We start from the raw sequence: 25,772 nt of genomic DNA on the forward strand, positions 1-25,772 counted from the left end.
AGTTGTTGTTTTGCAACAGCTGGAGGCTCCATTTTGGAAACAGTGGCGTACCAGACATTTTCATTTTTATTGGGGAGGGGGGCTGTGTAGGGGTATGTGTATATGTAGTGTTTTTTACTTTTTATTTTATTTTGTGTAAGTGTAGTGTAGTGTTTTTAGGGTACAGTCACATGGGCGGGGGATTACAGCGAGTTTGAGCTGCCGCGCAAAATTTGCTGCATCGCAAACTTGCAGCCTGATAAGCCCCCTGCCCATATGAATGTATCCTGTACATTCACAGTGGGGGGGGGGGACCTCCAGCTGTTGCAAAACTACAACTCCCAGCATGCACAGTCCATCAGTGCATGCTGGTAGTTATAGTTTTGCAACAGCTGGAGGCACACGGGTTGGGAAACACCGAGTTAGGAAACAGACAATGTTTCCCAACCAGTGTGCCTCCTGTTGTTGCAAAACTACAACTCCCAAACATTCTCAGGCATGCTGGAAGTAGTAGTTCGGCAACATCTTTAGAGCTAGATGTTGCCGAACTACAACTCCCAGCATGCTTGGAGTTGTAGTTTTGCAACATCTGGAGGACTACAGTTTGCAGACCACTAATACAGTGGTTCCCAATCTGTGCCCTTCCAGATGTTGCAAAACTACAACTCCCAGTATGCCAAAACTGTCCAGGCATGCTGGGAGTTGTAGTTCTGCAACATCTGAAGGGCCAGATGTTACAGAACTACAACTCCCAGCATGCCTGGACAGTAAGGGCATGCTGAGGATGTGTAGTTTTGCAACATCTGGAAGGCACAGTGGTCTCCAAACTGTGGACCTCCAGATGTTGCAAAACTGAAACTCCCAGCATGCCCGGACGCCAAGAGCTGTCTGGGCATGCTGGGAGTTGTAGTTTACAGGGTCCCTTTACAGCAATGCATGTCGCTTTACGGCGACGTGCATTGCTGTAAAGGGCCCGACCGCGGCTGAAGATCTACTCACCTGTCGCCGCCGCCGCCGTCTCCGCCGCCGGGATCCGGGTCTTCAGGGACGAGGTAAGTACCGGGGCTGGTCCCCAGCACTCCCCCATCCCCCGCCGCTTCCTCCGGTCTTCCTCCCGTCCTGTCCGGACTTTCAGGGGCCGGGCAGGACGGGAGGAAGTAACCGCCCCCCCTCCTGCGATTGGTCGGTTAACTAACCAACGGATCGCAGGGTATAGGAGGAGGTGGCCGGTTTGCCACCTCGCTCCTATACTTCAGCATGGTCCTGGCTGTCTGTGACAGCCGGGGTCATGCGAAATTACCGGGCGGTCGGGTCCCAGAGACCCGATCAGCCCGGTATCGCCGCAGATCGCAAGGGCGATTTCCCTTGCGATTTGCGGCGATCGCCGACATGGGGGGCCTACATGGCCCCCCTCGGCGTTTGCCCTGGATGCCTGCTGAAGGATTTCAGCAGGCATCCAGTTCCGATCTCTGCCCGGCGAGCGGCAGAGACCGGAAAATGCCATGACGTTGTGGAACGTCATTGGTCCTTAAAGCCCAGGGTGCCATGACGTTCCACAACGTCATTGGTCCTTAAGAGGTTAAGGACTCAGGGTTTTTCCGTTTTTGCACTTTCGTTTTTTCCTCCTTACCTTTTAAAAATCATAACCCTTTCAATTTTCCACCTAAAAATCCATATTATGGCTTATTTTTTGCGTCGCCAATTCTACTTTGCAGTGACTTTAGTCATTTTACCCAAAAATGCACGGCGAAACGGAAAAAAAAAATCATTGTGCGACAAAATCGAAAAAAAAACGCCATTTTGTAATTTTGGGGGCTTTCGTTTCTACGCAGTGCATATTTCGGTAAAAATTACACCTTATCTTTATTCTGTAGGTCCATACGGTTAAAATGATCCCCTACTTATATAGGTTTGATTTTGTCGCACTTCTGGAAAAAATCATAACTACATGCAGGAAAATTTATACGTTTAAAAATGTCATCTTCCGACCCCTATAACTTTTTTATTTTTCCACGTACGGGGCGGTATGAGGACTCATTTTTTGCGCCGTGATCTGAAGTTTTTATCGGTATGATTTTTGTTTTGATCGGACTTTTTGATCACTTTTTATTCATTTTTTAATGATATAAAAAGTGACCATAATACGCTTTTTTGGACTTTGGAATTTTTTTGCGCGTACGCCATTGACCGTACGGCTTAATTAATGATATATTTTTATAGTTCGGACATTTACGCACGCGGCGATACCACATATGTTTATTTTTTATTTTTTTTACACTGTTTTATTTTTTTTATGGGAAAAGGGGGGTGATTCAAACTTTTATTAGGGAAGGGGTTAAATGACCTTTATTAACACTTTTTTTTTTACATTTTTTTTGCAGTGTTATAGGTCCCATAGGGACCTATAACACTGCACACACTGATCTCTAATGCTGATCACTGGCGTGCATTAACACGCCTGTGATCAGCATTATCGGCGCTTGACTGCTCCTGCCTGGATCTCAGGCACGGAGCAGTCATTCATCGATCGGACACCGGGGAGGCAGGTAAGAGCCCTCCCGGTGTCCGATCAGCTGTTCGGGACGCCACGATTTCACCGCGGCGGTCCCGAACAGCCCGACTGAGCAGCCGGGTCACTTTCACTTTCACTTTAGAAGCGGCGGTCAGCTTTGACCGCCGCTTCTAAAGGGTTAATACCGCACATCGCCGCGATCGGCGATGTGTGGTATTAGCCGCGGGTCCCGGCCGTTGATTAGCGCCGGGACCGACGCGATATGATGCGGGATCGCGGCGCGATCCCGCTTCATATCGCGGGAGCCGGCGCAGGACGTAAATATACGTCCTGCGTCGTTAAGGGGTTAATGAGCACCCCCTATTCATTAGACCATCCTCATTAAAACACATTTTTGCTATTGAACTCCTTATGGTAAATGAAAAAATCTTTCTAATGGGCTTTGTTTAAAAAAAAAAAAATAAAGTTTGAAAATATTTGTTTGTGTTAAAAAAAGCTGCCTACTTGATCAGGTCACCCCCCCCCCCACCACCACCACCATCTCTTGCACAGACTTTGGACTCTTGCTGGCCTGGGAAAAGTCCAAAATCAGGAAATGCAGTCTGGAGTGCTGATGGGATGTGTTCAGCCTTAGACAATCATAGCTCCTCTCACACTAAGCTGCTTTGGGCTGTGTGTAGCAGAGTGAGGGAGGAAGTTCTCCCCTGTATGGCTTCAGATGATGTCACACCTGCTGGGGAACGCCCCTTCCCAGTCTGTGAATCTGACTGAGACTGAGCAGAAGATGCAGAGCAATATCAAGGTACAAAACTAAAACAATAATAAAAATAAAGGCAGGGGGGTGGTTTATCATGATGGGGGCAGTGAACTGGGGGGATTATAACATTTAACAAGATCATGAGAGGTACCTTTAAAGGGGTACTCCGCTTCTCAGTGTTTGGAACAAAATGTTCCGAATGCTTAGAGCCGGCGCCGGGAGCTCGTGACGTCATAGTCCCGCCCCTCATGATGTCACACACCACCCCCTCCCATAGACTTGCATTGCATTGTCACGCCCCCTCCCATAGACTTGCATTGAGGGGGCGGGGCGTGATGGCATGAGGAGCGGGGCTATGACGTCACAAGCTCCTGGCGCCGGCTCTAAGCATTTGGAACAAAATGTTCCAAATGCTTAGAGCCGGCCCTTTTTAATGCTTTCTGTTCTGGAGACCTTTTTGAGAAATAGTCTGCCCTTGTTTCTTCCAAGTCTTGTGTTGTTTTCTTCCAAGTTTTGTGTTGAATTCCAAAAGTTCCAATGTAACCCAGACCTAAGTTTTTCCACAGCATCTTACTCAGGCCTCAAGTCCTGCAGTCCTGCCTCCATGATGCCTCACCCCCACCCCTCTAAGGGTGCATTCACACCACATTTTTGCAATACATTTTCATTGACAGTATGCATTGACTCTCCATTGAAAACTGTATGCCAAATAATGCATCCGGTTGCATCCATTTTGCGTCTTGTACGGTATTGTCCAGTTTTTTTCCCGTACCCAAAATTGTAGCCTACCACGGTTTTTGGTCCGGGTGAAAAACTGTATTGAAACTGATTATGTTTTTTTTTTTTAACATGGAAGTCAATGGGAACCGTACAGAACTGTATGTGCGTACGGTTCCATCCGGTTCGCACCATACGGTTTTTGACTTTGCACAGGTTTTTTCTTGGAATTTAATTCAAACAAGTGAAACTTTATTTATAATGGAGAGAAAAGTTAAAAAATTATATGTTTTTTTATTAAAAAAACAGATGCAACCGGACATGATTTTTCAAACCTTATAAGTTTTTTAACCATATACGGGTTAACATTTGTACACACGTTTTGATACATTTTTGGCCGGTTTTGAGGAATCCGTTTTTCATCAAAAACCCGATACGGGAACTGTATTGCAAACACTTGGTGTGAATGCCGCCTTACTCATGGAATTCTCCACTAAGTCTCCACTATGTTAATTCTAGTCAGTATGAGCCGCCTGCTGCTTCATTCCTCAAGCTAATGATTTCATAGTCAGCGTTGGTTACGGCCTCCTTGTTGCCTAGACTTCCACATTTCTCTTCTCCTTCCTTTGAAAACCCACCGGTATCCACAGCCCATACATTTCCTCCTCATTAAACATCTGCCGCACGAGGCGTCTTCGCAATAAGCGTTTCTCCATATTCCTCTGTAATTATTTTTTTCTTCGAAAGACTAATTTTTATGTTCAATATAAGCCATCAAAATGAGTCGGTGATATTGCAGCGTGCAATTTAATATGGCAGCTGCTGTAAGGAAGTCGCTTAGAGAGCAGAGATTATTATTATCTTCATTATTTTCCTTTATTTATATAGAACCCGCATGTTCCTCAGTGGTGGGGGGAGAAATTCATAAGCCCCATCATTCTCTGTCCCAGTGGAGTTTACCGTATAACAGAAGAGAGGAGAATAGCTTGAAAATCTTCAGAAACTTAAAGGGGTACTCCGCTGCTCAGTGTTTGGAACAAACTGTTTCGAACGCTGGAGCCGGCGCCAGGAGCGCGTGATGTCATCGCCCCTCCCAATCATGACGTCACATCCCGCCCCCTCAGTGCAAGTCTATGGGAGGGGGTGTAGTGTAGTGTAGTTAGCATAGCGTAGTGTTAGTGTAGTATTACACAGGTGTAGTGTAGTTAGTGTTGGGTAGTGTTAGTGTAGTATTACACAGGTGTAGTGTAGTTAGTGTAGGGTAGTGTTAGTGTAGTATTACACAGGTGTAGTGTAGTTAGTGTAGGGTAGTGTTAGTGTAGTATTACACAGGTGTAGTGTAGTTAGTGTAGGGTAGTGTTAGTGTAGTATTACACAGGTGTAGTGTAGTTAGCGTAGGGTAGTGTTAGTGTAGTATTACACAGGTGTAGTGTAGTTAGTGTAGCGTAGTGTTAGTGTAGTATTACACAGGTGTAGTGTAGTCAGTGTAGGGTAGTGTTAGTGTAGTATTACACAGGTGTAGTGTAGTCAGTGTAGGGTAGTGTTAGTGTAGTATTACACAGGTGTAGTGTAGTTAGTGTAGGGTAGTGTTAGTGTAGTATTACACAGGTGTAGTGTAGTTAGTGTAGGGTAGTGTTAGTGTAGTATTACACAGGTGTAGTGTAGTCAGTGTAGGGTAGTGTTAGTGTAGTATTACACAGGTGTAGTGTAGTTAGTGTAGGGTAGTGTTAGTGTAGTATTACACAGGTGTAGTGTAGTTAGTGTAGGGTAGTGTTAGTGTAGTATTACACAGGTGTAGTGTAGTTAGTGTAGGGTAGTGTTAGTGTAGTATTACACAGGTGTAGTGTAGTTAGCGTAGGGTAGTGTTAGTGTAGTATTACACAGGTGTAGTGTAGTCAGTGTAGGGTAGTGTTAGTGAAGTATTACACAGGTGTAGTGTAGTCAGTGTAGGGTAGTGTTAGTGTAGTATTACACAGGTGTAGTGTAGTCAGTGTAGGGTAGTGTTAGTGTAGTATTACACAGGTGTAGTGTAGTCAGTGTAGGGTAGTGTTAGTGTAGTATTACACAGGTGTAGTGTAGTCAGTGTAGGGTAGTGTTAGTGTAGTATTACACAGGTGTAGTGTAGTTAGTGTAGGGTAGTGTTAGTGTAGTATTACACAGGTGTAGTGTAGTTAGTGTAGGGTAGTGTTAGTGTAGTATTACACAGGTGTAGTGTAGTTAGTGTAGGGTAGTGTTAGTGTAGTATTACACAGGTGTAGGGTAGTGTTAGTGTAGTAGGTGTAGCAGTTAGTGTAGTGTTAGTGTAGTATTACACAGGTGTAGTGTAGTTAGCATAGCGTAGTGTTAGTGTAGTATTACACAGGTGTAGTGTAGTTAGTGTAGGGTAGTGTTAGTGTAGTATTACACAGGTGTAGTGTAGTTAGCGTAGGGTAGTGTTAGTGTAGTATTACACAGGTGTAGTGTAGTTAGTGTAGGGTAGTGTTAGTGTAGTATTACACAGGTGTAGTGTAGTTAGTGTAGGGTAGTGTTAGTGTAGTATTACACAGGTGTAGTGTAGTTAGCGTAGGGTAGTGTTAGTGTAGTATTACACAGGTGTAGTGTAGTCAGTGTAGGGTAGTGTTAGTGTAGTATTACACAGGTGTAGTGTAGTTAGTGTAGGGTAGTGTTAGTGTAGTATTACACAGGTGTAGTGTAGTTAGTGTAGGGTAGTGTTAGTGTAGTATTACACAGGTGTAGTGTAGTCAGTGTAGGGTAGTGTTAGTGTAGTATTACACAGGTGTAGTGTAGTCAGTGTAGGGTAGTGTTAGTGTAGTATTACACAGGTGTAGTGTAGTCAGTGTAGGGTAGTGTTAGTGTAGTATTACACAGGTGTAGTGTAGTTAGTGTAGGGTAGTGTTAGTGTAGTATTACACAGGTGTAGGGTAGTGTTAGTGTAGTAGGTGTAGCAGTTAGTGTAGTGTTAGTGTAGTATTACACAGGTGTAGTGTAGTTAGCATAGCGTAGTGTTAGTGTAGTATTACACAGGTGTAGTGTAGTTAGTGTAGGGTAGTGTTAGTGTAGTATTACACAGGTGTAGTGTAGTTAGCGTAGGGTAGTGTTAGTGTAGTATTACACAGGTGTAGTGTAGTTAGTGTAGGGTAGTGTTAGTGTAGTATTACACAGGTGTAGTGTAGTTAGTGTAGGGTAGTGTTAGTGTAGTATTACACAGGTGTAGTGTAGTTAGTGTAGGGTAGTTTTAGTGTAGTATTACACAGGTGTAGTGTAGTTAGTGTAGGGTAGTGTTAGTGTAGTATTACACAGGTGTAGTGTAGTTAGTGTAGGGTAGTTTTAGTGTAGTATTACACAGGTGTAGTGTAGTTAGTGTAGGGTAGTGTTAGTGTAGTATTACACAGGTGTAGTGTAGTTAGCATAGCGTAGTGTTAGTGTAGTATTACACAGGTGTAGTGTAGTTAGTGTAGGGTAGTGTTAGTGTAGTATTACACAGGTGTAGTGTAGTTAGCGTAGGGTAGTGTTAGTGTAGTATTACACAGGTGTAGTGTAGTTAGTGTAGGGTAGTGTTAGTGTAGTATTACACAGGTGTAGTGTAGTTAGTGTAGGGTAGTGTTAGTGTAGTATTACACAGGTGTAGTGTAGTTAGTGTAGGGTAGTGTTAGTGTAGTATTACACAGGTGTAGGGTAGTGTTAGTGTTATAGGTATAGCAGTTAGTGTAGTGTTAGTGTAGTATTACACAGGTGTAGTGTAGTTAGCGTAGGGTAGTGTTAGTGTAGTATTACACAGGTGTAGTGTAGTTAGCGTAGGGTAGTGTTAGTGTAGTATTACACAGGTGTAGTGTAGTTAGTGTAGGGTAGTGTTAGTGTAGTATTACACAGGTGTAGGGTAGTGTTAGTGTAGTAGGTGTAGCAGTTAGTGTAGTGTTAGTGTAGTATTACACAGGTGTAGTGTAGTTAGTGTAGGGTAGTGTTAGTGTAGTATTACACAGGTGTAGTGTAGTTAGCGTAGGGTAGTGTTAGTGTAGTATTACACAGGTGTAGTGTAGTTAGTGTAGGGTAGTGTTAGTGTAGTATTACACAGGTGTAGTGTAGTTAGTGTAGGGTAGTGTTAGTGTAGTATTACACAGGTGTAGTGTAGTTAGTGTAGGGTAGTGTTAGTGTAGTATTACACAGGTGTAGGGTAGTGTTAGTGTAGTAGGTATAGCAGTTAGTGTAGTGTTAGTGTAGTATTACACAGGTGTAGTGTAGTTAGCGTAGGGTAGTGTTAGTGTAGTATTACACAGGTGTAGTGTAGTTAGCGTAGGGTAGTGTTAGTGTAGTATTACACAGGTGTAGTGTAGTTAGCGTAGGGTAGTGTTAGTGTAGTATTACACAGGTGTAGTGTAGTTAGTGTAGCGTAGTGTTAGTGTAGTATTACACAGGTGTAGTGTAGTCAGTGTAGGGTAGTGTTAGTGTAGTATTACACAGGTGTAGTGTAGTCAGTGTAGGGTAGTGTTAGTGTAGTATTACACAGGTGTAGTGTAGTTAGCGTAGGGTAGTGTTAGTGTAGTATTACACAGGTGTAGTGTAGTCAGTGTAGGGTAGTGTTAGTGTAGTATTACACAGGTGTAGTGTAGTCAGTGTAGGGTAGTGTTAGTGTAGTATTACACAGGTGTAGTGTAGTCAGTGTAGGGTAGTGTTAGTGTAGTATTACACAGGTGTAGTGTAGTCAGTGTAGGGTAGTGTTAGTGTAGTATTACACAGGTGTAGTGTAGTCAGTGTAGGGTAGTGTTAGTGTAGTATTACACAGGTGTAGTGTAGTTAGTGTAGGGTAGTGTTAGTGTAGTATTACACAGGTGTAGGGTAGTGTTAGTGTAGTAGGTGTAGCAGTTAGTGTAGTGTTAGTGTAGTATTACACAGGTGTAGTGTAGTTAGCATAGCGTAGTGTTAGTGTAGTATTACACAGGTGTAGTGTAGTTAGTGTAGGGTAGTGTTAGTGTAGTATTACACAGGTGTAGTGTAGTCAGTGTAGGGTAGTGTTAGTGTAGTATTACACAGGTGTAGTGTAGTTAGCGTAGGGTAGTGTTAGTGTAGTATTACACAGGTGTAGTGTAGTTAGTGTAGGGTAGTGTTAGTGTAGTATTACACAGGTGTAGTGTAGTTAGTGTAGGGTAGTGTTAGTGTAGTATTACACAGGTGTAGTGTAGTTAGCGTAGGGTAGTGTTAGTGTAGTATTACACAGGTGTAGTGTAGTCAGTGTAGGGTAGTGTTAGTGTAGTATTACACAGGTGTAGTGTAGTTAGCGTAGGGTAGTGTTAGTGTAGTATTACACAGGTGTAGTGTAGTTAGTGTAGGGTAGTGTTAGTGTAGTATTACACAGGTGTAGTGTAGTTAGCGTAGGGTAGTGTTAGTGTAGTATTACACAGGTGTAGTGTAGTCAGTGTAGGGTAGTGTTAGTGTAGTATTACACAGGTGTAGTGTAGTTAGTGTAGGGTAGTGTTAGTGTAGTATTACACAGGTGTAGTGTAGTTAGTGTAGGGTAGTGTTAGTGTAGTATTACACAGGTGTAGTGTAGTCAGTGTAGGGTAGTGTTAGTGTAGTATTACACAGGTGTAGTGTAGTCAGTGTAGGGTAGTGTTAGTGTAGTATTACACAGGTGTAGTGTAGTCAGTGTAGGGTAGTGTTAGTGTAGTATTACACAGGTGTAGTGTAGTTAGTGTAGGGTAGTGTTAGTGTAGTATTACACAGGTGTAGGGTAGTGTTAGTGTAGTAGGTGTAGCAGTTAGTGTAGTGTTAGTGTAGTATTACACAGGTGTAGTGTAGTTAGCATAGCGTAGTGTTAGTGTAGTATTACACAGGTGTAGTGTAGTTAGTGTAGGGTAGTGTTAGTGTAGTATTACACAGGTGTAGTGTAGTTAGCGTAGGGTAGTGTTAGTGTAGTATTACACAGGTGTAGTGTAGTTAGTGTAGGGTAGTGTTAGTGTAGTATTACACAGGTGTAGTGTAGTTAGTGTAGGGTAGTGTTAGTGTAGTATTACACAGGTGTAGGGTAGTGTTAGTGTAGTATTACACAGGTGTAGGGTAGTGTTAGTGTTATAGGTATAGCAGTTAGTGTAGTGTTAGTGTAGTATTACACAGGTGTAGTGTAGTTAGCGTAGGGTAGTGTTAGTGTAGTATTACACAGGTGTAGTGTAGTTAGCGTAGGGTAGTGTTAGTGTAGTATTACACAGGTGTAGTGTAGTTAGTGTAGGGTAGTGTTAGTGTAGTATTACACAGGTGTAGGGTAGTGTTAGTGTAGTAGGTGTAGCAGTTAGTGTAGTGTTAGTGTAGTATTACACAGGTGTAGTGTAGTTAGCATAGCGTAGTGTTAGTGTAGTATTACACAGGTGTAGTGTAGTTAGTGTAGGGTAGTGTTAGTGTAGTATTACACAGGTGTAGTGTAGTTAGCGTAGGGTAGTGTTAGTGTAGTATTACACAGGTGTAGTGTAGTTAGTGTAGGGTAGTGTTAGTGTAGTATTACACAGGTGTAGTGTAGTTAGTGTAGGGTAGTGTTAGTGTAGTATTACACAGGTGTAGTGTAGTTAGTGTAGGGTAGTGTTAGTGTAGTATTACACAGGTGTAGGGTAGTGTTAGTGTAGTAGGTATAGCAGTTAGTGTAGTGTTAGTGTAGTATTACACAGGTGTAGTGTAGTTAGCGTAGGGTAGTGTTAGTGTAGTATTACACAGGTGTAGTGTAGTTAGCGTAGGGTAGTGTTAGTGTAGTATTACACAGGTGTAGTGTAGTTAGCGTAGGGTAGTGTTAGTGTAGTATTACACAGGTGTAGTGTAGTTAGCATAGCGTAGTGTTAGTGTAGTATTACACAGGTGTAGTGTAGTTAGCGTAGGGTAGTGTTAGTGTAGTATTACACAGGTGTAGTGTAGTTAGCGTAGGGTAGTGTTAGTGTAGTATTACACAGGTGTAGTGTAGTTAGTGTAGGGTAGTGTTAATGTAGTATTTCACAGGTGTAGTGTAGTTAGCGTAGCGTTGTGTTAGTGTAGTATTACACAGGTGTAGTGTAGTTAGTGTAGGGTAGTGTTAGTGTAGTATTACACAGGTGTAGGGTAGTGTTAGTGTAGTAGGTGTAGCAGTTAGTGTAGTGTTAGTGTAGTATTACACAGGTGTAGTGTAGTTAGCATAGCGTAGTGTTAGTGTAGTATTACACAGGTGTAGTGTAGTTAGTGTAGGGTAGTGTTAGTGTAGTATTACACAGGTGTAGTGTAGTTAGCGTAGGGTAGTGTTAGTGTAGTATTACACAGGTGTAGTGTAGTTAGTGTAGGGTAGTGTTAGTGTAGTATTACACAGGTGTAGTGTAGTTAGTGTAGGGTAGTGTTAGTGTAGTATTACACAGGTGTAGGGTAGTGTTAGTGTAGTATTACACAGGTGTAGGGTAGTGTTAGTGTTATAGGTATAGCAGTTAGTGTAGTGTTAGTGTAGTATTACACAGGTGTAGTGTAGTTAGCGTAGGGTAGTGTTAGTGTAGTATTACACAGGTGTAGTGTAGTTAGCGTAGGGTAGTGTTAGTGTAGTATTACACAGGTGTAGTGTAGTTAGTGTAGGGTAGTGTTAGTGTAGTATTACACAGGTGTAGGGTAGTGTTAGTGTAGTAGGTGTAGCAGTTAGTGTAGTGTTAGTGTAGTATTACACAGGTGTAGTGTAGTTAGCATAGCGTAGTGTTAGTGTAGTATTACACAGGTGTAGTGTAGTTAGTGTAGGGTAGTGTTAGTGTAGTATTACACAGGTGTAGTGTAGTTAGCGTAGGGTAGTGTTAGTGTAGTATTACACAGGTGTAGTGTAGTTAGTGTAGGGTAGTGTTAGTGTAGTATTACACAGGTGTAGTGTAGTTAGTGTAGGGTAGTGTTAGTGTAGTATTACACAGGTGTAGTGTAGTTAGTGTAGGGTAGTGTTAGTGTAGTATTACACAGGTGTAGGGTAGTGTTAGTGTAGTAGGTATAGCAGTTAGTGTAGTGTTAGTGTAGTATTACACAGGTGTAGTGTAGTTAGCGTAGGGTAGTGTTAGTGTAGTATTACACAGGTGTAGTGTAGTTAGCGTAGGGTAGTGTTAGTGTAGTATTACACAGGTGTAGTGTAGTTAGCGTAGGGTAGTGTTAGTGTAGTATTACACAGGTGTAGTGTAGTTAGCATAGCGTAGTGTTAGTGTAGTATTACACAGGTGTAGTGTAGTTAGCGTAGGGTAGTGTTAGTGTAGTATTACACAGGTGTAGTGTAGTTAGCGTAGGGTAGTGTTAGTGTAGTATTACACAGGTGTAGTGTAGTTAGTGTAGGGTAGTGTTAATGTAGTATTTCACAGGTGTAGTGTAGTTAGCGTAGCGTTGTGTTAGTGTAGTATTACACAGGTGTAGTGTAGTTAGTGTAGGGTAGTGTTAGTGTAGTATTACACAGGTGTAGGGTAGTGTTAGTGTAGTAGGTGTAGCAGTTAGTGTAGTGTTAGTGTAGTATTACACAGGTGTAGAGTAGTGTAGTGTAGTGTTAGTGTAGTATTACACAGGTGTAGTGTAGCTAACTTAATTTTACAGGCTGATAAAGTGTAGTTTAGAGAGTGTAGCGTGGGGTGTAGCTTAGCTTCGTCATACAGTGAAGGGGCTACAACTCCCAGCATGCCCAGACAGCCAAATGTAGGATGGGAGTTGTAGTTTTGCAAAAAAAGTAGCAGAGGCCATTGTGCTCTGCTACATTAACATGGCAGAGGCGAGTACGTCTTTGTACGTTAATGTAGAAGAGGCGAGTGCGCCCTGAGCTGCGCTAGTTAGTTCATTAGGGGCAGTGGCGTAGCTATAGAGGTCGCAAAGGTCACCATCGCGACCGGGCCCCTTACCACAGGGGGCCCGCAGGACCTCCCTGCCACTATACTATAGCCGCACTTCGGGCCCTCAGGCAAAGCCCGAGATCCTGGGCCTGAATGGGAGGCTTGTCGCCGCGGACGTTGCGGCAGCGGCGCTGCCAGTACCAGGCCCGGCGCTAGCCTCAAACACCCTGCCCCTCCCCCGCCGAGGTCCCAGGCCTGAAGGGGAGGCTTGTGGCAGCAGCGCTGCCAGTACCAGGCGCAGTGCTAGCCTCAACCCCTTCCCCCTTCTACCACAACCCCTAAGCACACCTAATGTTGCCGAGACGTACACCCCCTCCTCCCCTCACCGTATGCAGACACGCTCCTAATGCCTGCAGCAACGGCCTACGAGTGAGCGCAGAGGAGGGACCCGATCACCAGCAGGCCTCCTCGCAGAATTTCATGGCAGCCGCAGGTGAGTGAGGAGGGGTAAATTAAATTTTGGGTCAGGAGGAGCGGCGGGGGCTTAATTTGGGGTCCGGTGGAGCGGCGGGGGTGGCCAGATGGTCGGGTAGCTGGGGCTTAATTCTGGGTCCGGAGAGGGGGGGAGGGGGGGGGGGGGGCGGATGCAGGGGCGGACACAGACAGCAGAGGGCCCCTGTGCAAAGAATGTGCCTGCCCCCCCCCCTTATGTCTATTGTTCAGGAACCCCCCACACTGCTATTAACCCCCCCCCCCCCCGCTCTCATTTACCCTCCACTTCTATTACCCCCCCTCATGCTTCCATTCCCCCCCTCACTGCTTCCATTGACCCCCCTGTTCTTTCTTCCATTCACCCCCCCCCAAGGCAGTATTATATTCAGGGGATACAGTGTGTGGCAGTATTATATTGAGGGAACAGTGTGGCAGTATTATATTCAGGGGGTACAGTAGGTGGCAGTATTATATTCAGTGGGTACAGTAGATGGCAGTATTATATTCAGGGGTGCAGTGGGTGGCAGTATTATATGCAGGAGGTACAGTGGATGGTAGTTTTATATTCAGGGGATAAAGTGGGTGGCAGTATTATATTCAGGGGTACAGTATTTAGCAGAATAATAATGATTGTTGTCTTCATACAGAGGATGAGGATCTACTGACAAAGTGAGAACCTATGATGTCCGGGTGTCAGACTCTGCAGAGAAGATGGAGCTGGAAGAAGTCCTGACGTCTCGACTAGATGGAGAAGAAAAGAAAAGACAACAGAGAAGACTTCACTCAGGTCACAGATATCACTGTGTATTCTCCTGACTGTCCCATCAGAGCTGTAGTCACTGATATCTTTGAGTAAGGGGTCACCCGGGATTGGGGAAGCGGGTCGTCAGGTGATAGGGGGGCCCTGGGCAAATTTTTGCAACCGGGTCCTGTGGTTTCTAGCTATGCCCCTGATTAGGGGTATACAGCCATCTATATACAGTGATCAGAAGGCCACTTACCCACCTCCGTTAATGCTCCGTCACTGGGCGTGCAGCAACACAGGAAGATGACGGAGCTGGGGTGGTAAGTGAGGGGAAAAAAGACGGGGAACCACACACTTTTATTTTTTATATATATATTTTTTTATTTAGTTTTTATAAAAATAAAAAAAAGTTTGTGGTTCCCCGTCTTTTCATTTTCAGACAGATACCAACCAAGCAGCAACAGCCCAACGTTACAAGGGTGGGCGTGGACCATTGTAACTGGCCCTCCCCAGCCTAAATAATGCCAGCCTGTTACTGCCTAGGCCCAAGAGCGCCATATTCGGCGCTCTGGGCTTGTTGGCACCGGCTCTTCCCGGCACCCCTGTGGCGGTGGGTGCCAGGGTAATAATTGGGGGTTAGCGCTAGCTGTTTTTGGGGCTAATGCTAAGCCTCGGCTTAGTAATGGACTCCGTCTATAAGCCTGTTTCGCTTAGAGAAAGCTTGGCGAAACGCGTCGGAGTTTGAGGTGGGGGGACATCCTGGGGCATACCTTGCGCACCTCAGATTGATTGGTATGGTATATTGCACTTGTTTATACCTGGATGTTGTTATTTGCTGCTATATATTATTCTGTACTATGTCCTGTACTTGATGTTGCAAATCTCCTGTATGCACTGGTCACTTTATCATAGAATTAGTGATTAATTGATTCAGATATTCTTTTGCACATAAGGAGTAGTATATTGAGAATATCTATTACATGAGATCCATTTCCCTCTTACTATGGGCATAGTGCAATAGGGAGAATTTATTTCTCTTTTTTGATCTATGAGAATTATATATTTTTGTGAGTGCGGATAGATTTTTCATTATTACATAGCCTGTCCAGGATGTTCCCCTATCTGTTATTTTAATATTGTCCTATGTGTATATGTTTTTTTAAAGGGAAGATGGGATTATCTATTGTTTGTTACATGAATTTTCGTGTATAAATAAAGTATAATTTTTCATGATTATTTTCTCTGTGATATTTCTTTATTGAATTTGGGCAGATGTTTTTGTAGGTTTATAATATGGGTGGCGTCTTGCCGATTTGTTTGGCCCCTACATACACATTGGTCCTTTCTTGTAGGTCATATTTATCTGGTGGTACAGTTATGAAGTTTCTCTAGGGGCAACCGGGATGCAGGATACTTCACAGGCTTGCTGGGACTTGTAGTATTGAGATGATTTATGCAGGCCACTGTGCTACTAGTTTATACTTGAGTTGAGTAGTAGTCACTAGAATTGTAGATAGAGCTTGATAACTCACGTTTTGAATAGTGTTGAGCAGCATAGGCCATATTCGAATTCGCGAATATTCGCGAATATATGGACGAATATTCGTCATATATTCGCGAATATTCGCATATTCGTTATATTCTCGTTTTATTTTCGCATATGCGTAAATTCGCGTATTCCAAAATTAACATATGCGAAAATTCGCATAAACGAAAATTCGCATATGCTAATTTTCGCACGCCAGTCTCACACAGTAGTATTACAGCCTTCTTTACACCACACAAGCTGGAAGCAGAGAGGGATGATCACTGTGATGTGTACTGTGAAGAAAAAAAAAAAAAAAAAAAACAATATTCGTAATTACGAATATATAGCGCTATATTCGCGAAATTCGCGAATTCGCGAATATGCGATATTCGCGAATAATATTCGAATTGCGAATATTCGCGAGCAACACTAGTTTTGAAGTGGCTGCAGCTTCTTTAGGCTTTGGCCTAGCTGAGATGAATTTAGTATATGCTGAGATTGTGCTTGCTTTAGATCCAGGAGATAAGAGAAAAAGAGAGCTAACTGAGAGACTACAGCCCCTTATATACTAGGGGGGCTGGACTAAAGCCCATTGGTTGCAAAGCCTGTAGGTCCTGTACCCAGGGAACTCTGGGTACATCACATGACAGTAGATCACATGACCCAGGAAGGTCCTATACATTTGTACAACTTTATATACACTGAACAATATGCACAATACATTTACAATGCATTTATATGAAGCAGTAACTGATGAGCAAGGGGGGAAGCCCTGCAGGAGAGCTCTATGGACTGCAGGGACTCTTTCTGAGGGGACTTAGGAAGGGTACAGGACCATGTCCTGTACCAGGACACCACAGAATATACTCAAAAAACATTGGAATGTTCTCCTCCAAGATCCTTTATTGAAAGTTCAAATTCCCAGGAAACTCATGCTAACCTACAGTAGAGCCTACTCAAAGGTACTTCAACAATACCAACTAACAGAAGTATTCATCCAGGGGTGTATAAATGCAATGCCAACTCTTGCAAGTGCTGTTCTAACATCCAAAATGGAACAAACTCCTTCACCAGCAGAGTTACTGCCGAAACTTTCTCCATAAAAACGAGAATTGAATGTTCTACAAAATACATGATTTATCTACTGGAGTGTCCTTGCAAATTACAGTACGTTGGACGCACCATCCAACAATTGCGATGTAAGATGAACAAATATAGATGCAACGTGCTGAGCGCTTTTATGAATCATGGAGTCTCGAGACTCGCCACCATGGTACATTACAAAAACCTCTCAATATTCAACCTAACCGCCATTGAACAAATTCCTGTGGAAAAACACAACAGATTTGAGACCCTACAACATAGAGAATCATTCTGGATCAACAAAATGAACTTTCTGAATCCATCTGGTCTCAATGAAGCAGCAGACATAATACGTTAAACTACATATAATGTTAAACTATATAAGAGCTTTCTAGATCTCTAATATCCACCTTTTTCTAAAGGTCAGGTGTTTCTATCCCTATCCTTAACCATCTAACATGCTTGGCATCCTGAATTTAAAACCCCCAGTACACTACTCTATCCATATATCATAGTGTACACTTATGGTATTCCCAATGTATTCACCTCTAATATGCCATCCATTCATTATTATGGATAGTAATACATATACACCTCTGTACATGGTATAATATTATGTTTATGTTTTGGTTCCTCTGTTACATGCAATGTCCAATTTTTAATATGATTGTATGTACCTGTGATCTTCATTTTTAGTCATATATCTGCATAATGCATTATTCCCCAATTCTGGGTACTATATGTATGGACCAGTAATGATCCATAGCCATTAGCTTCACTAATTCTCCCTCTTTATATAGCATCCACTATAGCATCCACATGCAATCTGTATTATTGTAATTACAGTCATGGTCGTAAATGTTGGCACCCCTGAAATTTTTCAAGAAAATGAAGTATTTCTCACAGAAAAGGATTGCAGTAACACACATTTCCTATACACATGTTTATTCCCTCTGTGTGTATTGGAATTAAACCAAAAAAGGGAGGAAAAAAAGCAAATTGGACAGAATGTCACCAAACTCCAAAAATGGGCTGGATAAAATTATTGGCACCCTTAACTTAATATTTGGTTGCAGACCCTTTGGAAAAAAATAACTGAAATCAGTCACTTCCTATAACCATCAATAAGCTTCTTACACCTCTCAGCCGGAATGTTGGACCACTCTTCCTTTGCAAACTGCTCCAGGTCTCTTATTGGAAGGCGCCTTTTCCCAATAACAATTTTAAGATCTCTCCACAATGGGAGTTCAATGGGATTTAGATCTGGACTCATTCCTAGCCACTTCTCCAGCACTTTGTTGTCATCCATTTCTGGGTGCTTTTTGATGTATGTTTGGGGTCATTGAAGACCCAAGATCTCGGACGCAAACCCAGCTTTCAGACACTGGGCTGTACAGTGTGACCCAAAATCCATTGGTAATCCTCAGATTTCATGATGTCTTGTGCACATTCAATGCACCCAGTGCCAGAGGCAGCAAAACAACCCCAAAATATCATTGACCTCCACCATATTTCACTGTAGGTTCTGTGTTCTTTTCTTGTAGGCCTCGGTAAACAGTAGAATGATGTGCTTTACCAAAAAGCTCTATCTTGGTCTCATCTGTCCACAAGACGTTTTCCCAGAAGGATTTTGGTTACTCAAGTTCATTTTGGCAAAATGTAGTCTTGCTTTTTTATATCTCTGTGTCAGCAGTGGGGTCCTCCTGGGTCTCCTGCCATAGCGTTTCATTTCATTTAAATGTCGATGGATAGTTTGTGCTGACACTGATGCTCCCTGAGCCTGCAGGACAGCTTGAATATCTTTGGAACTTGTTTGGGGCTGCTTATCCACCATCTGGACTATTCTGCATTGACACCTTTCATAAATTTTTCTCTTCTGTCCATGCACAGGGAGATGAGCTACAGTGCCATGGGTTGCAACCTTCTTGATAATGTTGCGCACTGTGGACAAAGGCAAATCTAGATTTCTGGAGATGGACTTGTAACCCTTACATTGTTAATATTTTTCGACAATTTTGGTTCTCAGACAGTTCTCTTCTCCTTTTTCTGTTGTCCATGCTTAGTGCGGCACACACAGACACATAATGCAAAGAGCATCACATGCTTGAAACAATCTTCTTTTTTCACAATTTTGAAAGGGTGCCAATAATTTTGTCCAGACCATTTTTGGAGTTTGGTGACATTCTGTCCAATTTGCTTTTTTTCCTCCCTTTTTTGGTTTAGTTCCAATACACACAAAGGGAATAAACATGTGTATAGCAAAACATGTGTAACTGCAATCCTTTTCTGTGAGAAATACTTTTACATTTTGTTGAAAAATCTCAGGGGTGCCAACATTTACGGACATGACTGTATCATACTGTTCCACACACTGGAAGAAAGAAATAGAAGTCCAGTGCGGTATAATCAAAGAAGATCGTGCGGTTTATTATAATAAGCACGCAGTACATGGTAAATGCATGATGGTGAGGCGTTTTGGCCGGGTGCTACTGGCTGAAACACGTCACCATCATGCATTTACCGTGTACTGCGTGCTTGTTATAATAAACCGCACGATCTTCTTTGATTATACCGCACTGGACTTCTATTTCTTTTTCCATTTTGCCTCTGGTGAGGTCCACACCTGTCCGGGTCGTGGTTGGTTGTCCTGGGTGAGCTGACTACTACGTGACCTGGGCATTTGTAGGATACCAATGCCTCAAATAAAAGGAAATTTAGTCAAGCAAAATGATTAATCTCTTTATCTAAACAAAATTGTTTAAATTAAATTTCAGCTGCCATCAGAACAGATTTGTGAATTTCTATTAACACTTCAGAATTCCCATTATTCTGAGCTCAGTGTGTCAATGCCAAGCAGCTGCTGATGCCAGATAAAAGCCTGGCAGAAGTTTAAGTTCTCACTCTGTTATGGCTGATACGAAATAGTGGAATTTTGTGAAATGACTTGTCATTACTTGAATTTATTTGGAGAATTTTCCGTGAGCCAAAAAGATTAAATACAAAAATCCTCGCAGCCCAAACATCCTAAAAAAACAGATACCTATTAAAATGTATTTTTGTGTATTGCAAACTTTTAGGGGTCTAAAATGCAAGTAGGTCAAACTTTTCCCTTTACAAAAATATGTTATTTGTCTTTAAAGGGGTACTCGGGTGCATAGACATCTTATCCCCTATCCAAAGGATTGGGGATAAGATGCCTGATGCGTGAGTCCCGCCGCTGGGGACCCCTGTGATCTTGCACGCGGCACCCCGTTTGTAATCAGTCCCCGGAGCGTGTTCGCTCCGGGTCTGATTACCTGCAACTACAGGGCGGCGTGTGACGTCACGCCTCCGCCCCCGTGTGATGTCACGCTCCGCCCCTCAATACAAGTCCATGGGAGGGGGCATGACAGCTATCACGCCCCCTCCCGTAGGGTTGCATTGAGGGGCGGAGCGTGACGTCACACGGGGGCGGAGGCGTGACATCACACGCAGCCCGCCCTGTAGTCGCCTGTAATCAGACCGATTGATTACAAATGGACTGATTACAAACGGGGTGCCGCGTGCAAGATCACAGGGGTCTCCAGCGGCGGGACTCCCACGATCAGGCATCTTATCCCCTATCCTTTGGATAGGGGATAAGATGTCTAAGCATCGGAGTACCCCTTTAAGAATTGTTCATTTTGGCTTTTGTGTGCCATATAATGTTGTACCACTGCAGGCTGCATTTGTACTGTATAGGGCTTGGTAGAGTACTGCAGTGGGCAGTGACATCAAACCTTTGCCAGCGCGGTTACACCAAAAAGTTCCTGGAGGCCAGCTTGCAGGAATAGGTGTCAGTCAGCAAGAGCTACTGAGAAAGCCTTAGGGTGGTTCTCACCGTGGCCATTGTAGCAAAGGGGATCCAGGTGGGTTCAGTGTGCATGGCCAGCACTTCATTCATTCTCCATGGTGCCACACCTGGATGTTGACCTGCTTTTGCCTCAGTCTTTGGTGCTACACACTGATGCCATCTGGTCCACTGGGTCCACACCAGAACACTCTTTGGGAGTGACCCTAAGTCCAGCTTCCACATCCTGGGGTGGGCTAAAAGATGAAAATCTAAAGGGTACTTTGACTATGAACGTAGGCTTGGCTCAAAGTCAAACTGGTTGAGTAGCATTAAAGGGGTACTCTGCCCCTAGACATCTTATCCCCGATCCAAAGGATAGGGGATTAGATGACTGATCGTGGTAGTCCCACTGCTGGGCACTCCTGCACTCTCGGCTGCGGCACCCCAGACATCCGGTGCATGGAGTGAACTTTGCTCCGTGGCGGATGACTGGTGATGCGGGGCGGAGGCTCATGACATCACGGTCCCACCCCACTCGTGATGTCACGGCCATGCCCCCTCCCATTGAATTGAATTGAGGGGGCATGGCCGTAATGTCACGAGCAAGGCGTGGCCGTGACATTACGAGCCTCACGGGCTGAACCCGATGCTCTAAAAGATGCAGGGTGCAGCAGAGAGATCGCGGGGGTCCCCAGCGGCAGGACCCCCGCGATCAGACATCTTATCCCCTATTCTTTGGATAGGGGATAAGATGTCTAGGGGCGGGGTACCCCTTTAAGCTCAGTGTTCAGCAATGTTGAGAAGCCCCATAGAGATTAGGTGGAGAGCTGGCGGCACATGCCCACTGTACTCCATTCATAGGGGGCGCAATAGTTCTTCATTCTTGGTCCCAGACTTTGACCATTCAGCTTGTTATCTCCTATCCTGTATCTTATCCACATAATATCCAGTTTCTTCTGTAATGTTGAGTTATGGTTACCAGACTGTTGTGTCCTTTACTACGTAAACCCTGGAGAACACCCTGTATAACTTGTAAGGAGCCTAAATCCAGGATAACAACGTTGTTTACATAAATTTTTCCTTCTACTTTTGTATTTTAGTTTTGTCCAATGCAAAATTTAGTTGTCGGCACTGCTACGCCTTCCCCGGTATTGTATAACTACGCGGCAAATGGAAATGAGATTTTCCTGTTTAGTAAGCTCGGCCATTTCACTCGTTTTTCAGTGATTTCCAATTAAATTAATCTTCCAAGAAAAAGCTCATTAGCATTTTGTGTTTCGAAAAAAACACCCTCTCAGTATGAAACTGTGGTGGCGAAGTCGCGGTTTTGGCAGGATTCCCTTACAGCGAGAGCAGCCAATCTGCTTTAACAAGTCCTTTAGTGCACATTTATCCTACCTTAATGTGTTTTTTTGCTGCACACTTTTTGGGCATATAGAAAAGTCCTGCATTCAACGGTGCATAAATATTTCCAGACGCGTCCAAGAATCCCTTCCGAAATATCTAGTTGTTAAACAAGGATAAAAAAGATAAAATAAGAATAAAAGAAAAAAGATACATTGGATCTTTTAGGACTCATGAATCTTAAAGGGGTACTCCAACTCAAATGTACTTATCCCCTATCCATAGGAGTGAGGCTATGAGGAGTGCGAGATCAGGGTTTGACTCCTGGGCCGCCCTGATATTTTTAGAATGGCACCATGACTCTTTTTGTTTTGAATGAGGTGGCAGGTTGGCCATTCACTGTCTATGTAGCTGTCGGAGATAGCCGAGTACAGCACTTGGCTACTTGCCTATTTCCGGCAGTTCCTTTGAAAATAAATGGAGCAGCTGCATGCATACTAACCCATCACACCACAAGTAAGTTTAAGCCGGAATACTCTTTTAATGTGGCCATACGGCTTCAATAGCTGTAATCGTTGTACAGTCTCTCCCGATCGCCCCATACCAGTGGCTTATCGCCCATAGAGCAGACCACACAACTGCTATGGGGCCGACTGCAGCTATGTGGTCTGCCTCTATGGGCCTCCACCCCATCACCCCATCTCTGGAACTGCTAGTATTGCTGGTGACCACCGTCTCAGGATTTTGTTAGTCAATGAATAGTGATTTCCATATGTTTCATTGGTCAGCGGAGAGATAGTATGGCCATCGCCATGGCTCTAGCTCTGCCCTTTGAAGGGATTAGCATTAAAGCAGGTGGGGGCACAGGTTTCCAGTGTGGAAGGGGCGTTTGCTAGGGGTGACGAGGTGCCCGGCATTGGGGGGGGGGGAGGTTCATTTTGATTTATGATATGAGGCCCCCTTCATTCTGCATATGCCCCTGCCCCATACTATCGTACTGCTTTTAGCACTTTTAGTACTGCTGAACATTAAAGGAGTACTCCGCTGCTCAGGGTTTGGAACAAACTGTTCCGAATGCTTGAGCCAGGAGCTCGTGACATCATAGCCCAGCCCCCTAATGATGTCATGCCCCGCCGCCTCAATGCAAGTGTATGGGAGGGGGCGTGACAGCCATCACGCCCCCTCCCATACACTTGCATTGAGGGGGCGGGGTGTGATGTCATGAGGGGGTGGGGCTATGACATCACGAGCTTCCGATGCCGGCTCCAGCATTCGGAACAGTTTGTTCCAAACGCTGAGCAGCGGAGTATCCCTTTAATGTGTTCTCAATGAAGAGAGGAGGGATAAGCCAAAATGAGACAGCCCTGGTGGTAGCTTATCTCTCTGAAAACAAAAGGGTCAAATGGTTGAAATCCAGCATGTCCGACCCTTCTTAGTCCGGTAGTGTTCTTACACTTTAGATAGTCAAAGATTCGGCTAACAGTTCACTGAAGTGTTTGGGGTTCATGGGGGAGATTTATCAAAACCTGTCCGAAGGAAAAGATGCTGAGTTGCCCATAGCAACCAATCAGATCGCTTCTTTCACTTTTGAAAAGGCCTCTGAACAATGAAAGTAGCGATCTGATTGGTTGCTATGGGCAACTCAGCATCTTTTCCTCCGGACAGGTTTTGATAAATCTCCCCCAATGTGCTTAGTGATGAATACAACTTTAATTATTAAAGGGACAGTAATCTCATAATATGCTCACACCTATGAACCTTAGGAGTGTGAGACCAGTGTGGAGGAGGCAACATGGAGGCATATGTAGTGTCCCATTACCAATGACCCACACTCAGGTAGTAGAGGAGGATGTCTTCCAACTGGCGCTTAAAGGGTAACTCAATGTTCCAAACGCTGGGTGCGGGCTTCTGTGTTCACGACCGCCCCCTCGTGACGTCATGTCCCGCCCCCTCGTGATGCCACGTCCCGCCCCCTCAATGCAAGTCTATGGGAGTGGAGCGGAGTAACCCTTTAACCCTTTCATGACCCAGCTATTTTTTTTTTCTGGCTCACGTTTTTTTCCTCCTTACCTTCTAAGATCTATAACTTTTTTATTTTTCAAATGACAAAGTTGTACTAGGGCTTAATTTCTGCGAGGCAAGTTGTACTTTCCACTGATAAACTTTTTTTTTGTTATCATACAATGTATTACAAAGCCAGAAAAAATTATGTGTAGGGAAAAATTGAAAAAAATATGGAATTGCACAATTTTGTAGGGCAATAATTTTGGCGTTCAAAATACGATAAATCTCACATGCCATCTTTATTCTATGGGTCAGTATGATTTCATTGATACCAAACTTGAATCATTTTTGTTTCGTTTTATGGTTAAAAAAATTTTTAACTTTGAAATATAAAAAAAAAACTTTGTTCATTACCATGTTCTCACCCCTATAACTTTTTTTTTCCACCTACAGAGCTGTTTTAGGATTTTGTTTTTTTTGTGTCATGAGCAGTAGTTTTTAACGGTACCACTTTTGTGTAGTTCTGGCTTGTTGATCACTTTTTATTACATTTTTTTTAAGTTTATATTATTTATATAATAATTTAATAGTTTGGACAATTACGTACATGACAATACTAAATAGGTATATTTTTTTGTTTGTTTTTACAGTCTTTTATTTAAAAAATGGGAAAAGAAGGGTGATTAGAATTTTTATTAGGGGAGGATTTTTTTAAAATATTTTTAAAAAAAATTTTAAAACTTTTTTTTACACACTTTATGGCGCCCTAGTGGCCTATCATAAGCCATCATCAGATGGCTTACATAGATCAATGTAATGCTGGGGCCTCCCTCCAAAGATTACATCGCCGGGGGGGGCTGCTATGGGACCACTAGACACCAGGGAATAGTTTAATGTTTAAATGCCGTGATCTGTATAGATCACAGTATTTAGCTAGTTAAATTATGGACATCGGAGCGATCTCCGATGTCCGTCATTACCGGCAGATGTCAGGGAAGGGGTTAAAGGAATGTGCATGTAAGGAACTGTCCAGAGTAGGAGCAAATCCCCATAGCAAACCTCTTCTGCTCTGGACAGTTCCTGACATGGACAGAGGTGTCAGCAGAGAGCACTGTGGTCAGACTGGAAAGAACTACACAACTTCCTCTGGCGCATACAACAGCTTATAAATACTGGAAGGATTAAGATTTTTAAATAGAAGTCATTTAGAATTCTGTTTAACTTTCTGACACCAGTTGATTAAAAAAAAAAAAAAAGTTTTCCTGCAGAATACCCCTTTAAGACTTCTATGGCGAACGTGTTTGAAGGGAAAAATTACAAAATCATCTCCCACTGGTGCAATTATCTTGTGAGGCTTCACAGAATGATCGCATCTATGTGCCCAATATATTGGCAGTGCCACATCAATCCGGGCGTGCGGGAACACATCTGGTGGTCATGTGAGCACATTTGTACTGTCGTGCTAATTATGCGCCCCAAAAATGAATCACTATGTTTAATATGTTTAATAGCATGATGTCAGCCATTTTGTGAAGTTTCTTCTCTACAAAAAGTGCCAGCCTGAGAGAATACTTCTTGTCTCCTTAGAGTTATGGATGTTTAGATAATGAGTCTCTGTACAGGGCTAGTTAGCCAATCTTGTTTCTATGTTATTGTAACTAACAGTCAATTACCAAGACTAGACAGGCAGAGAGATTCACACGTCTGTGTGAAAGAGACCTCCATGATATTCTTATCTCTCTAATAAATTTGTCTTGGTAGGCTCCAAGAGGTCTATGAGAATCCAGGTTTTAATTACTTATATATGTCAAAAATAATCCCTGAATTTATAATCTGGTGCTCCATACGTCAAGTGTGAAATGTGGGTTTGAAACCAACATTGAACAGTGAACCCTTAATGGTAATGATGCTAATTGTTTATGCAATAGCACCCCCTAGCGTATCGTATGGGTAGTTGACATTACACCAACAGGAAAGGCATTATGGGTGTTATGCTCAATGCATTCTGGGTATTATAGTGATGTCA

At 43.4% G+C, this 25,772-nt stretch overlaps 1 long non-coding RNA gene across 1 annotated transcript in view; it reads right to left on the minus strand.

The window, feature by feature from the left end:
• LOC130358312 (uncharacterized) overlaps positions 1 to 23,315 on the minus strand; it is a 47,040-nt gene extending 23,725 nt beyond the window's left edge. The window contains exons 1-2 of the long non-coding RNA XR_008889462.1: positions 23,196 to 23,315; positions 21,797 to 21,901 (exon numbers count right to left, since the gene is read on the minus strand). This is a non-coding gene — a long non-coding RNA (uncharacterized LOC130358312). The remainder of the gene's footprint in view (positions 1 to 21,796; positions 21,902 to 23,195) is intronic.
• Between the last annotated feature and the right edge of the window lie 2,457 nt (positions 23,316 to 25,772).

This window comes from Hyla sarda, chromosome 2 (genome assembly GCF_029499605.1).
Source record: "Hyla sarda isolate aHylSar1 chromosome 2, aHylSar1.hap1, whole genome shotgun sequence".
Taxonomy (NCBI): domain Eukaryota; kingdom Metazoa; phylum Chordata; class Amphibia; order Anura; family Hylidae; genus Hyla; species Hyla sarda.